Source organism: Oncorhynchus gorbuscha, linkage group LG12 (assembly GCF_021184085.1).
Source record: "Oncorhynchus gorbuscha isolate QuinsamMale2020 ecotype Even-year linkage group LG12, OgorEven_v1.0, whole genome shotgun sequence".
NCBI classification, from domain to species: domain Eukaryota; kingdom Metazoa; phylum Chordata; class Actinopteri; order Salmoniformes; family Salmonidae; genus Oncorhynchus; species Oncorhynchus gorbuscha.
Genome location: NC_060184.1, coordinates 61693547 through 61706811, shown reverse-complemented (window position 1 = coordinate 61706811; position 13265 = coordinate 61693547). Strand labels below are relative to the sequence as shown.

The 13265-nt window shown below is 42.5% G+C and overlaps 1 protein-coding gene across 11 annotated transcripts in view; it reads right to left on the bottom strand.

Moving 5' to 3' along the window:
* The window catches only part of ntng1a (netrin g1a), a 290272-nt gene that overhangs the window by 45233 nt on the left and 231774 nt on the right, over positions 1-13265 (bottom strand). The gene's annotated exons all lie outside the window — the stretch shown is intronic.

The following is a 13265-nucleotide window of genomic DNA, read 5'->3' as shown; positions in this document are numbered from 1 at the left end:
GGTAAACTATAACTGAAGAGACAGTCGAGGAGGAAGAGGTAAACTGAAACTGAAGAGACAGTCGAGGAGGAAGAGGTCAACTATAACTGAAGAGACAGTCGAGGGGAATAGATCAACTAAAACTGAAGAGACAGTCAAGGAGAAACAGGTCAACTAAAACTGAAGAGACAGTCGAGGAAGAACAGGTCAACTATAACTGAAGAGACAGTCGAGGAGGAAGAGGTAAACTAAAACTGAAGAGACAGTCGAGGAGGAAGAGGTAAACTATAACTGAAGAGACAGTCGAGGAGGAACAGGTCAACTATAACTGAAGAGACAGTCGAGAAGGAAGAGGTAAACCCAACTGAAGAGACAGTCGAGGAGGAACAGGTAAACTATAACTGAAGAGACAGTCAACGAGGAAGAGGTCAAATAAAGCTGAAGAGACAGTCGAGGAGGAACAGGTAAACTAAACTGAAGAGACAGTCGAGGAGGAAGAGGTAAACTATAACTGAAGAGACAGTCGAGGAGAAAGTTCAACTAAAACTGAAGAGACAGTCGAGGACGAAGACGGAAACTATAACTGAAGAGACAGTCGAGAAGGAAGAGGTAAACTACAACTGAAGAGACAGTCGAGGAGGAAGAGGTCAACTATAACTGAAGAGACAGTCGAGGTGGAAGAGATAAACTAAAACTGAAGAGACAGTCGAGGAGGAAGAGGTCAACTATAACTGAAGAGACAGTCGAGGAGGAAGTGGTAAACTAAAACTGAAGAGACAGTCGAGGAGGAACAGGTAAACTAAAACTGAAGAGACAGTCGAGGAGGAAGAGGTAAACTATAACTGAAGAAACAGTCGAAGGGGAATAGATTAACTAAAACTGAAGAGACAGTCGAGGAGAAAGGTCAACTAAAACTGAAGAGACAGTCGAGGAAGACGGAAACTATAACTGAAGAGACAGTCGAGGAGGAACAGGTAAACTATAACTGAAGAGACATTCTAGGAGAAAGAGGTAAACTACAACTGAAGAGACAGTCGAGGAGAGAGGTAAACTATAACTGAAGAGACAGTCGAGGACGAAGACGGAAACAATAACTGAAGAGACAGTCAACGAGGAAAAGGTCAAATAAAACTGAAGAGACAGTCGAGGAGGAACAGGTAAACTATAACTAAAGAGACAGTCGAGGAGAAAGGTCAACTAACACTGAAGAGACAGTCGAGGAGGAAGAGGTAAACTATAACTGAAGAGACAGTCGAGGAGGAAGAGGTAAACTATAAATGAAGAGAAAGTCGAGGAGGAACGGGTCAACTAAAACTGAAGAGACAGTCGAGGAAGAACAGGTCAACTAAAACTGAAGAAACAGTCGAAGGGGAAAAGATAAACTAAAACTGAAGAGACAGTCGAGGAGGAAGAGGTGAACTATAACTGAAGAAACAGTCTAAGGGGAATAGATTAACTAAAACTGAAGAGACAGTCGAAGACGGAAACTAAAACTGAAGAGACATTGAACAGGTCAACTATAACTGAAGAGACAGTCGAGGGAAGACGGAAACTATAACTGAAGAGACAGTCGAGAAGGAAGAGGTAAACTCCAACTGAAGAGACAGTCGAGGAGGAACAGGTAAACTATAACTGAAGAGACAGTCAACGAGGAAGAGGTCAAATAAAGCTGAAGAGACAGTCGAGGAGGAACAGGTAAACTACAACTGAAGAGACAGTCGAGGAGGAAGAGGTAAACTATAACAGAAGAGACAGTCTAGGTGGAAGAGGTAAACTATAACTGAAGAGACAGTTGAGGAGGAACAGGTAAACTATAACTGAAGAGACAGTCGAGGAGAAAGTTCAACTAAAACTGAAGAGACAGTCGAGGACGAAGACGGAAACTATAACTGAAGAGACAGTCGAGAAGGAAGAGGTAAACTACAACTGAAGAGACAGTCGAGGAGGAAGAGGTCAACTATAACTGAAGAGACAGTCGAGGTGGAAGAGATAAAGTAAAACTGAAGAGACAGTCGAGGAGGAAGAGGTAAACTATAACTGAAGAGACAGTCGAGGAGGAAGTGGTAAACTAAAACTGAAGAGACAGTTGACGAGGAACAGGTAAACTAAAAAGGAAGAGACAGTCGAGGAGGAACAGGTAAACTACAACTGAAGAGACAGTCGAGGAGGAAGAGGTAAACTATAACTGAAGAGAAAGTCGAGGGGAATAGATCAACTAAAACTTAAGAGACAGTCGAGGAGGAAGAGGTAAACTATAACTGAAGAAACAGTCGAAGGGGAATAGATTAACTAAAACTGAAGAGACAGTCGAGGAGAAAGGTCAACTAAAACTGAAGAGACAGTCGAGGACGAAGACGGAAACTATAACTGAAGAGACAGTCGAGAAGGAAGAGGTAAACTACAACTGAAGAGACAGTCGAGGAAGAACAGGTCAACTATAACTGAAGAGACAGTCGAGAAGGAAGAGGTAAACTCCAATTGAAGAGACAGTCGAGGAGGAAGAGGTAAACAATAACTGAAGAGATAGTCGAGGTGGAAGAGGTAAACTAAAACTGAAGAGACAGTCGAGGAGGAACAGGTAAACTATAACTAAAGAGACAGTCGAGGAGAAAGGTCAACTAACACTGAAGAGACAGTCGAGGAGGAAGAGGTAAACTATAACTGAAGAGACAGTCGAGGAGGAAGTGGTAAACTAAAACTGAAGAGACAGTTGACGAGGAACAGGTAAACTAAAACTGAAGAGACAGTCGAGGAGGAACAGGTAAACTACAACTGAAGAGACAGTCGAGGAGGAAGAGGTAAACTATAACTGAAGAGAAAGTCGAGGGGAATAGATCAACTAAAACTTAAGAGACAGTCGAGGAGGAAGAGGTAAACTATAACTGAAGAAACAGTCAAAGGGGAATAGATTAACTAAAACTGAAGAGACAGTCGAGGAGAAAGGTCAACTAAAACTGAAGAGACAGTCGAGGACGAAGACGGAAACTATAACTGAAGAGACAGTCGAGAAGGAAGAGGTAAACTACAACTGAAGAGACAGTCGAGGAAGAACAGGTCAACTATAACTGAAGAGACAGTCGAGGACGAAGACGGAAACTATAACTGAAGAGACAGTCGAGAAGGAAGAGGTAAACTCCAACTGAAGAGACAGTCGAGGAGGAAGAGGTAAACAATAACTGAAGAGATAGTCGAGGTGGAAGAGGTAAACTAAAACTGAAGAGACAGTCGAGGGGGAACAGGTAAACTATAACTAAAGAGACAGTCGAGGAGAAAGGTCAACTAACACTGAAGAGACAGTCGAGGACGAAGATGGAAACTATAACTGAAGAGACAGTCGAAGAGGAAGAGGTAAACTGAAACTGAAGAGACAGTCGAGGAGGAAGAGGTCAACTATAACTGAAGAGACAGTCGAGGGGAATAGATAAACTAAAACTGAAGAGACAGTCAAGGAGAAACAGGTCAACTAAAACTGAAGAGACAGTTGAGGAAGAACAGGTCAACTATAACTGAAGAGACAGTCGAGGAGGAAGAGGTCAACTAAAACTGAAGAGACAGTCGAGGAAGAACAGGTCAACTATAACTGAAGAGACAGTCGAGGACGAAGATGTAAACTAAAACTGAAGAGACAGTCGAGGAGGAAGAGGTAAACTATAACTGAAGAGACAGTCGAGGAGGAACAGGTAAACTATAACTGAAGAGACAGTCGAGATGGAAGAGGTAAACTAAAACTGAACAGACAGTCGAGGAAGAACAGGTCAACTATAACTAAAGAGACAGTCGAGGACGAAGATGTAAACTAAAACTGAAGAGACAGTCGAAGGGAAATAGATTAACTAAAACTGAAGAGACAGTCGAGGAGGAACAGGTAAACTATAACTGAAGAGACAGTCGAGATGGAAGAGGTAAACTACAACTGAAGAGACAGTCGAGAAGGAACGGGTCAACTAAAACTGAAGAGACAGTCGAGGAAGAACAGGTCAACTATAACTGAAGAGACAGTCGAGGAGGAAAAGGTAAACTAAAACTGAAGAAACAGTCGAAGGGGAATAGATAAACTAAAACTGAAGAGACAGCCGAGAAGGAAGAGGTAAACTACAACTGAAGAGACAGTCGAGGAGGAAGAGGTAAACTATAACTGAAGAGACAGTCGAGGAGGAACGGGTCAACTAAAACTGAACAGACAGTCGAGGAAGAACAGGTCAACTATAACTAAAGAGACAGTCGAGGTCGAAGATGTAAACTATAACTGAAGAGACAGTCGAAGGGAAATAGATGAACTAAAACTGAAGAGACAGTCGAGAAGGAAGAGGTAAACTACAACTGCAGAGACAGTCGAGGAGGAAGAGGTAAACTATAACTGAAGAGACAGTCGAGGAGGAAGAGGTAAACTGAAACTGAAGAGACAGTCGAGGAAGAACAGGTCAACTATAACTAAAGAGACAGTCGAGGACGAAGAGGTAAACTAAAACTGAAGAAACGGTCGAAGGGGAATAGATAAACTAAAACTGAAGAGACAGTCGAGGAGGAACAGGTAAACTATAACTGAAGAGACAGTCGAGGAGAAAGGTCAACTAAAACTGAAGAGACAGTCGAGAAGGAAGAGGTAAACTACAACTGAAGACACAGTCGAGGAGGAAGAGGTAAATTATAACTGAAGAGATAGTCGAGGAGGAAGAGGTAAACTATAACTGAAGAGACAGTCGAGGAGGAACGGGTCAACTAAAACTGAACAGACAGTCGAGGAAGAACAGGTCAACTATAACTAAAGAGACAGTCGAGGACGAAGATGTAAACTAAAACTGAAGAGACAGTCGAAGGGAAATAGATGAACTAAAACTGAAGAGACAGTCGAGGACGAAGACGGAAACTATAACTGAAGAGACAGTCGAGGAGGAAGAGGTAAACTATAACTGAAGAGACAGTCGAGGAGGAAGAGGTAAACTATAACAGAAGAGACAGTCGAGGTGGAAGAGGTAAACTAAAACTGAAGAAACAGTCGAAGGGGAATAGATAAACTAAAACTGAAGAGACAGTCGAGGACGAAGACGGAAACTATAACTGAAGAGACAGTCGAGGAGGAAGAGGTAAACTATAACTGAAGAGACAGTCGAGGAGGAAGAGATAAATTATAACAGAAGAGACAGTCGAGGTGGAAGAGGTAAACTAAAACTGAAGAGACAGTCGAGGAGGAACAGGTAAACTATAACTGAAGAGACAGTCGAGGAGAAAGGTCAACTAAAACTGAAGAGACAGTCGAGAAGGAAGAGGTAAACTATAACTGAAGAGACAGTCGAGGAGGAAGAGGTAAACTATAACAGAAGAGACAGTCGAGGAAGAACAGGTAAACTAAAACTGAAGAAACAGTCGAAGGGGAATAGATAAACTAAAACTGAAGAGACAGTCGAGAAGGAAGAGGTAAACTACAACTGAAGAGACAGTCGAGGAGGAAGAGGTAAACTATAACTGAAGAGACAGTCGAGGAGGAAGAGGTAAACTATAACAGAAGAGACAGTCGAGGAGGAACAGGTAATCTAAAACTGAAAAGACTGTCGAGGAAGAACAGGTAAACTAAAACTGAAGAAACAGTCGAAGGGGAATAGATAAACTAAAACTGAAGAGACAGTCGAGGAGGAAGAGGTAAACTGAAACTGAAGAGACAGTCGAGGACGAAGAGGTCAACTATAACTGAAGAGACAGTCGAGGGGAATAGATAAACTAAAACTGAAGAGACAGTCGAGGAGAAACGGGTAAACTATAACTAAAGAGACAGTCGAGGAGAAACAGGTCAACTAAAACTGAAGAGACAGTCGAGGAGGAAGAGGTAAACTATAACTGAAGAGACAGTCGAGGAGGAACGGGTCAACTAAAACTGAAGAGACAGTCGAGGACGAAGATGGAAACTATAACTGAAGAGACAGTCAAGAAGGAAGAGGTAAACTACAACTGAAGAGACAGTCGAAGGGAAATAGATGAACTAAAACTGAAGAGACAGTCGAGGAGGAACAGGTAAACTATAACTGAAGAGACAGTCGAGAAGGAAGAGGTAAACTACAACTGAAGAGACAGTCGAGGAGGAACGGGTCAACTAAAACTGAAGAGACAGTCGAGGAGGAACAGGTAAACTATAACTGAAGAGACAGTCGAGAAGGAAGAGGTAAACTACAACTGAAGAGACAGTCGAGGAGGAACGGGTCAACTAAAACTGAAGAGACAGTCGAGGAAGAACAGGTCAACTATAACTGAAGAGACAGTCGAGGATGAAGATGTAAACTAAAACTGAAGAGACAGTCGAGGAAGGAAAAGGTAAACTAAAACTGAAGAAACAGTCGAAGGGGAATAGATAAACTAAAACTGAAGAGACAGTCGAGGACGAAGACGGAAACTATAACTGAAGAGACAGTCGAGAAGGAAGAGGTAAACTACAACTGAAGAGACAGTCGAGGAGGAAGAGGTAAACTATAACTGAAGAGACAGTCGAGGACGAAGATGTAAACTAAAACTGAAAAGACAGTCGAGGAAGAACAGGTCAACTATAACTAAAGAGACAGTCGAGGACGAAGAGGTAAACTAAAACTGAAGAGACAGTCGAAGGGAAATAGATGAACTAAAACTGAAGAGACAGTCGAGGAGGAACAGGTAAACTATAACTGAAGAGACAGTCGAGAAGGAATAGGAAAACTACAACTGAAGAGACAGTCGAGGAGGAACGGGTCAACTAAAACTGAAGAGACAGTCGAGGAAGAACAGGTCAATTATAACTGAAGAGACAGTCGAGGACGAAGATGTAAACTAAAACTGAAGAGACAGTCGAAGGGCAATAGATAAACAAAAAATGAAGAGACAGTCGAGGACGAAGACGGAAACTATAACTGAAGAGACAGTCGAGGAGGAAGAGGTAAACTATAACAGAAGAGACAGTCGAGGTGGAAGAGGTAAACTAAAACTGAAGAAACAGTCGAAGGGGAATAGATAAACTAAAACTGAAGAGACAGTCGAGGACGAAGACGGAAACTATAACTGAAGAGACAGTCGAGGAGGAAGAGGTAAACTATAACTGAAGAGACAGTCGAGGAGGAAGAGGTAAACTATAACAGAAGAGACAGTCGAGGTGGAAGAGGTAAACTAAAACTGAAGAGACAGTCGAGGAGCAACAGGTAAACTATAACTGAAGAGACAGTCGAGGAGAAAGGTCAACTAAAACTGAAGAGACAGTCGAGAAGGAAGAGGTAAACTACAACTGAAGACACAGTCGAGGAGGAAGAGGTAAATTATAACTGAAGAGACAGTCGAGGAGGAAGAGGTAAACTATAACTGAAGAGACAGTCGAGGAGGAACGGGTCAACTAAAACTGAACAGACAGTCGAGGAAGAACAGGTCAACTATAACTAAAGAGACAGTCGAGGACGAAGATGTAAACTAAAACTGAAGAGACAGTCGAAGGGAAATAGATGAACTAAAACTGAAGAGACAGTCGAGGAGGAACAGGTAAACTATAACTGAAGAGACAGTCAAGATGGAAGAGGTAAACTACAACTGAAGAGACAGTCGAGGAGGAACGGGTCAACTAAAACTGAAGAGACAGTCGAGGAAGAACAGGTCAACTATAACTGAAGAGACAGTCGAGGAGGAAGAGGTAAACTATAACTGAAGAGACAGTCGAGGAGGAAAAGGTAAACTGAAACTGAAGAGACAGTCGAGGAAGAACAGGTCAACTAAAACTGAAGAGACAGTCGAGAAGGAAGAGGTAAACTACAACTGAAGACACAGTCGAGGAGGAAGAGGTAAATTATAACTGAAGAGACAGTCGAGGAGGAAGAGGTAAACTACAACTGAAGAGAAAGTCGAGGGGAATAGATCAACTAAAACTTAAGAGACAGTCGAGGAGGAAGAGGTAAACTATAACTGAAGAAACAGTCAAAGGGGAATAGATTAACTAAAACTGAAGAGACAGTCGAGGACGAAGAGGTCAACTATAACTGAAGAGACAGTCGAGGTGGAAGAGGTAAACTAAAACTGAAGAGACAGTCGAGGAGAAAGGTCAACTATAACTGAAGAGACAGTCAAGGAGGAAGAGGTAAACTATAACTGAAGAGACAGTCGAGGAGGAAGAGGTAAACTGAAACTGAAGAGACAGTCGAGGAGGAAGAGGTCAACTATAACTGAAGAGACAGTCGAGGGGAATAGATCAACTAAAACTGAAGAGACAGTCAAGGAGAAACAGGTCAACTAAAACTGAAGAGACAGTCGAGGAAGAACAGGTCAACTATAACTGAAGAGACAGTCGAGGAGGAAGAGGTAAACTAAAACTGAAGAGACAGTCGAGGAGGAAGAGGTAAACTATAACTGAAGAGACAGTCGAGGAGGAACAGGTCAACTATAACTGAAGAGACAGTCGAGAAGGAAGAGGTAAACTAAAACTGAAGAGACAGTCGAGGAGAAAGGTCAACTATAACTGAAGAGACAGTCAAGGAGGAAGAGGTAAACTATAACTGAAGAGACAGTCGAGGAGGAAGAGGTAAACTGAAACTGAAGAGACAGTCGAGGAGGAAGAGGTCAACTATAACTGAAGAGACAGTCGAGGGGAATAGATCAACTAAAACTGAAGAGACAGTCAAGGAGAAACAGGTCAACTAAAACTGAAGAGACAGTCGAGGAAGAACAGGTCAACTATAACTGAAGAGACAGTCGAGGAGGAAGAGGTAAACTAAAACTGAAGAGACAGTCGAGGAGGAAGAGGTAAACTATAACTGAAGAGACAGTCGAGGAGGAACAGGTCAACTATAACTGAAGAGACAGTCGAGAAGGAAGAGGTAAACTCCAACTGAAGAGACAGTCGAGGAGGAACAGGTAAACTATAACTGAAGAGACAGTCAACGAGGAAGAGGTCAAATAAAGCTGAAGAGACAGTCGAGGAGGAACAGGTAAACTACAACTGAAGAGACAGTCGAGGAGGAAGAGGTAAACTATAACTGAAGAGACAGTCGAGGAGAAAGTTCAACTAAAACTGAAGAGACAGTCGAGGACGAAGACGGAAACTATAACTGAAGAGACAGTCGAGAAGGAAGAGGTAAACTACAACTGAAGAGAAAGTCGAGGAGGAAGAGGTCAACTATAACTGAAGAGACAGTCGAGGTGGAAGAGATAAAGTAAAACTGAAGAGACAGTCGAGGAGGAAGAGGTAAACTATAACTGAAGAGACAGTCGAGGAGGAAGTGGTAAACTAAAACTGAAGAGACAGTTGACGAGGAACAGGTAAACTAAAACTGAAGAGACAGTCGAGGAGGAAGAGGTAAACTATAACTGAAGAAACAGTCGAAGGGGAATAGATTAACTAAAACTGAAGAGACAGTCGAGGAGAAAGGTCAACTAAAACTGAAGAGACAGTCGAGGACGAAGACGGAAACTATAACTGAAGAGACAGTCGAGGAGGAACAGGTAAACTATAACTGAAGAGACATTCTAGGAGAAAGAGGTAAACTACAACTGAAGAGACAGTCGAGGAGGAAGAGGTAAACTATAACTGAAGAGACAGTCGAGGACGAAGACGGAAACAATAACTGAAGAGACAGTCAACGAGGAAAAGGTCAAATAAAACTGAAGAGACAGTCGAGGAGGAACAGGTAAACTATAACTAAAGAGACAGTCGAGGAGAAAGGTCAACTAACACTGAAGAGACAGTCGAGGAGGAAGAGGTAAACTATAACTGAAGAGACAGTCGAGGAGGAAGAGGTAAACTATAAATGAAGAGAAAGTCGAGGAGGAACGGGTCAACTAAAACTGAAGAGACAGTCGAGGAGGAAGAGGTGAACTATAACTGAAGAAACAGTCTAAGGGGAATAGATGAACTAAAACTGAAGAGACAGTCGAGGACGAAGACGGAAACTAAAACTGAAGAGACACTCGAGGACGAACAGGTCAACTATAACTGAAGAGACAGTCGAGGACGAAGACGGAAACTATAACTGAAGAGACAGTCGAGAAGGAAGAGGTAAACTCCAACTGAAGAGACAGTCGAGGAGGAACAGGTAAACTATAACTGAAGAGACAGTCAACGAGGAAGAGGTCAAATAAAGCTGAAGAGACAGTCGAGGAGGAACAGGTAAACTACAACTGAAGAGACAGTCGAGGAGGAAGAGGTAAACTATAACAGAAGAGACAGTCTAGGTGGAAGAGGTAAACTATAACTGAAGAGACAGTTGAGGAGGAACAGGTAAACTATAACTGAAGAGACAGTCGAGGAGAAAGTTCAACTAAAACTGAAGAGACAGTCGAGGACGAAGACGGAAACTATAACTGAAGAGACAGTCGAGAAGGAAGAGGTAAACTACAACTGAAGAGACAGTCGAGGAGGAAGAGGTCAACTATAACTGAAGAGACAGTCGAGGTGGAAGAGATAAAGTAAAACTGAAGAGACAGTCGAGGAGGAAGAGGTAAACTATAACTGAAGAGACAGTCGAGGAGGAAGTGGTAAACTAAAACTGAAGAGACAGTTGACGAGGAACAGGTAAACTAAAAAGGAAGAGACAGTCGAGGAGGAACAGGTAAACTACAACTGAAGAGACAGTCGAGGAGGAAGAGGTAAACTATAACTGAAGAGAAAGTCGAGGGGAATAGATCAACTAAAACTTAAGAGACAGTCGAGGAGGAAGAGGTAAACTATAACTGAAGAAACAGTCGAAGGGGAATAGATTAACTAAAACTGAAGAGACAGTCGAGGAGAAAGGTCAACTAAAACTGAAGAGACAGTCGAGGAGAAAGGTCAACTAAAACTGAAGAGACAGTCGAGGACGAAGACGGAAACTATAACTGAAGAGACAGTCGAGAAGGAAGAGGTAAACTACAACTGAAGAGACAGTCGAGGAAGAACAGGTCAACTATAACTGAAGAGACAGTCGAGAAGGAAGAGGTAAACTCCAATTGAAGAGACAGTCGAGGAGGAAGAGGTAAACAATAACTGAAGAGATAGTCGAGGTGGAAGAGGTAAACTAAAACTGAAGAGACAGTCGAGGAGGAACAGGTAAACTATAACTAAAGAGACAGTCGAGGAGAAAGGTCAACTAACACTGAAGAGACAGTCGAGGAGGAAGAGGTAAACTATAACTGAAGAGACAGTCGAGGAGGAAGTGGTAAACTAAAACTGAAGAGACAGTTGACGAGGAACAGGTAAACTAAAACTGAAGAGACAGTCGAGGAGGAACAGGTAAACTACAACTGAAGAGACAGTCGAGGAGGAAGAGGTAAACTATAACTGAAGAGAAAGTCGAGGGGAATAGATCAACTAAAACTTAAGAGACAGTCGAGGAGGAAGAGGTAAACTATAACTGAAGAAACAGTCAAAGGGGAATAGATTAACTAAAACTGAAGAGACAGTCGAGGAGAAAGGTCAACTAAAACTGAAGAGACAGTCGAGGACGAAGACGGAAACTATAACTGAAGAGACAGTCGAGAAGGAAGAGGTAAACTACAACTGAAGAGACAGTCGAGGAAGAACAGGTCAACTTTAACTGAAGAGACAGTCGAGGACGAAGACGGAAACTATAACTGAAGAGACAGTCGAGAAGGAAGAGGTAAACTCCAACTGAAGAGACAGTCGAGGAGGAAGAGGTAAACAATAACTGAAGAGATAGTCGAGGTGGAAGAGGTAAACTAAAACTGAAGAGACAGTCGAGGAGGAACAGGTAAACTATAACTAAAGAGACAGTCGAGGAGAAAGGTCAACTAACACTGAAGAGACAGTCGAGGACGAAGATGGAAACTATAACTGAAGAGACAGTCGAAGAGGAAGAGGTAAACTGAAACTGAAGAGACAGTCGAGGAGGAAGAGGTCAACTATAACTGAAGAGACAGTCGAGGGGAATAGATAAACTAAAACTGAAGAGACAGTCAAGGAGAAACAGGTCAACTAAAACTGAAGAGACAGTTGAGGAAGAACAGGTCAACTATAACTGAAGAGACAGTCGAGGAGGAAGAGGTCAACTAAAACTGAAGAGACAGTCGAGGAAGAACAGGTCAACTATAACTGAAGAGACAGTCGAGGACGAAGATGTAAACTAAAACTGAAGAGACAGTCGAGGAGGAAGAGGTAAACTATAACTGAAGAGACAGTCGAGGAGGAAGAGGTAAACTAAAACTGAAGAGACAGTCGAGGAGGAACAGGTAATCTAAAACTGAAGAAACAGTCGAAGGGGAATAGATAAACTAAAACTGAAGAGATAGTCAAGGAGGAAGAGGTAAACTATAACTGAAGAAACAGTCGAAGGGGAATAGATTAACTAAAACTGAAGAGACAGTCGAGGAGGAACAGGTAAACTATAACTGAAGAGACAGTCGAGAAGGAAGAGGTAAACTACAACTGAAGAGACAGTGGAGGTGGAAGAGGTAAACTAAAACTGAAGAGATAGTCGAGGAGGAACAGGTAAACTATAACTGAAGAGATAGTCGAGGAGGAAGAGGTAAACTAAAATTGAAGAGACAGTCGAGGAGGAACAGAAACTATAACTGAAGAGACAGTCGAGGAGGAATAGATTAACTAAAACTGAAGAGACAGTCGAGGACGGAGACAGAAACTAAAACTGAAGAGACAGTCGGGGAGGAAAAGGTCAACTAAAACTGAAGAGACAGTCGAGGAGGAAGAGGTAAACTAAAACTGAAGAGACAGTCGAGGAAGAACAGGTCAACTATAACTGAAGAGACAGTCGAGGACGAAGACGGAAACTATAACTGAAGAGACAGTTGAGAAGGAAGAGGTAAACTCCAACTGTAGGGACAGTCGAGGAGGAAGAGGTAAACAATAACTGAAGAGATAGTCGAGGTGGAAGAGGTAAACTAAAACTGAAGAGACAGTCGAGGAGGAACAGGTAAACTATAACTAAAGAGACAGTCGAGGAGAAAGGTCAACTAACACTGAAGAGACAGTCGAGGACGAAGATGGAAACTATAACTGAAGAGACAGTCGAAGAGGAAGAGGTAAACTACAACTGAAGAGACAGTCGAGGAGGAAGAGGTAAACTATAACCGAAGAGACAGTCGAGGAGGAAAAGGTAAACTGAAACTGAAGAGACAGTCGAGGAAGAACAGGTCAACTATAACTAAAGAGACAGTCGAGGACGAAGAGGTAAACTAAAACTGAAGAAACAGTCGAAGGGGAATAGATAAACTAAAACTGAAGAGACAGTCGAGGAGGAACAGGTAAACTATAACTGAAGAGACAGTCGAGGAGAAAGGTCAACTAAAACTGAAGAGACAGTCGAGAAGGAAGAGGTAAACTACAACTGAAGACACAGTCG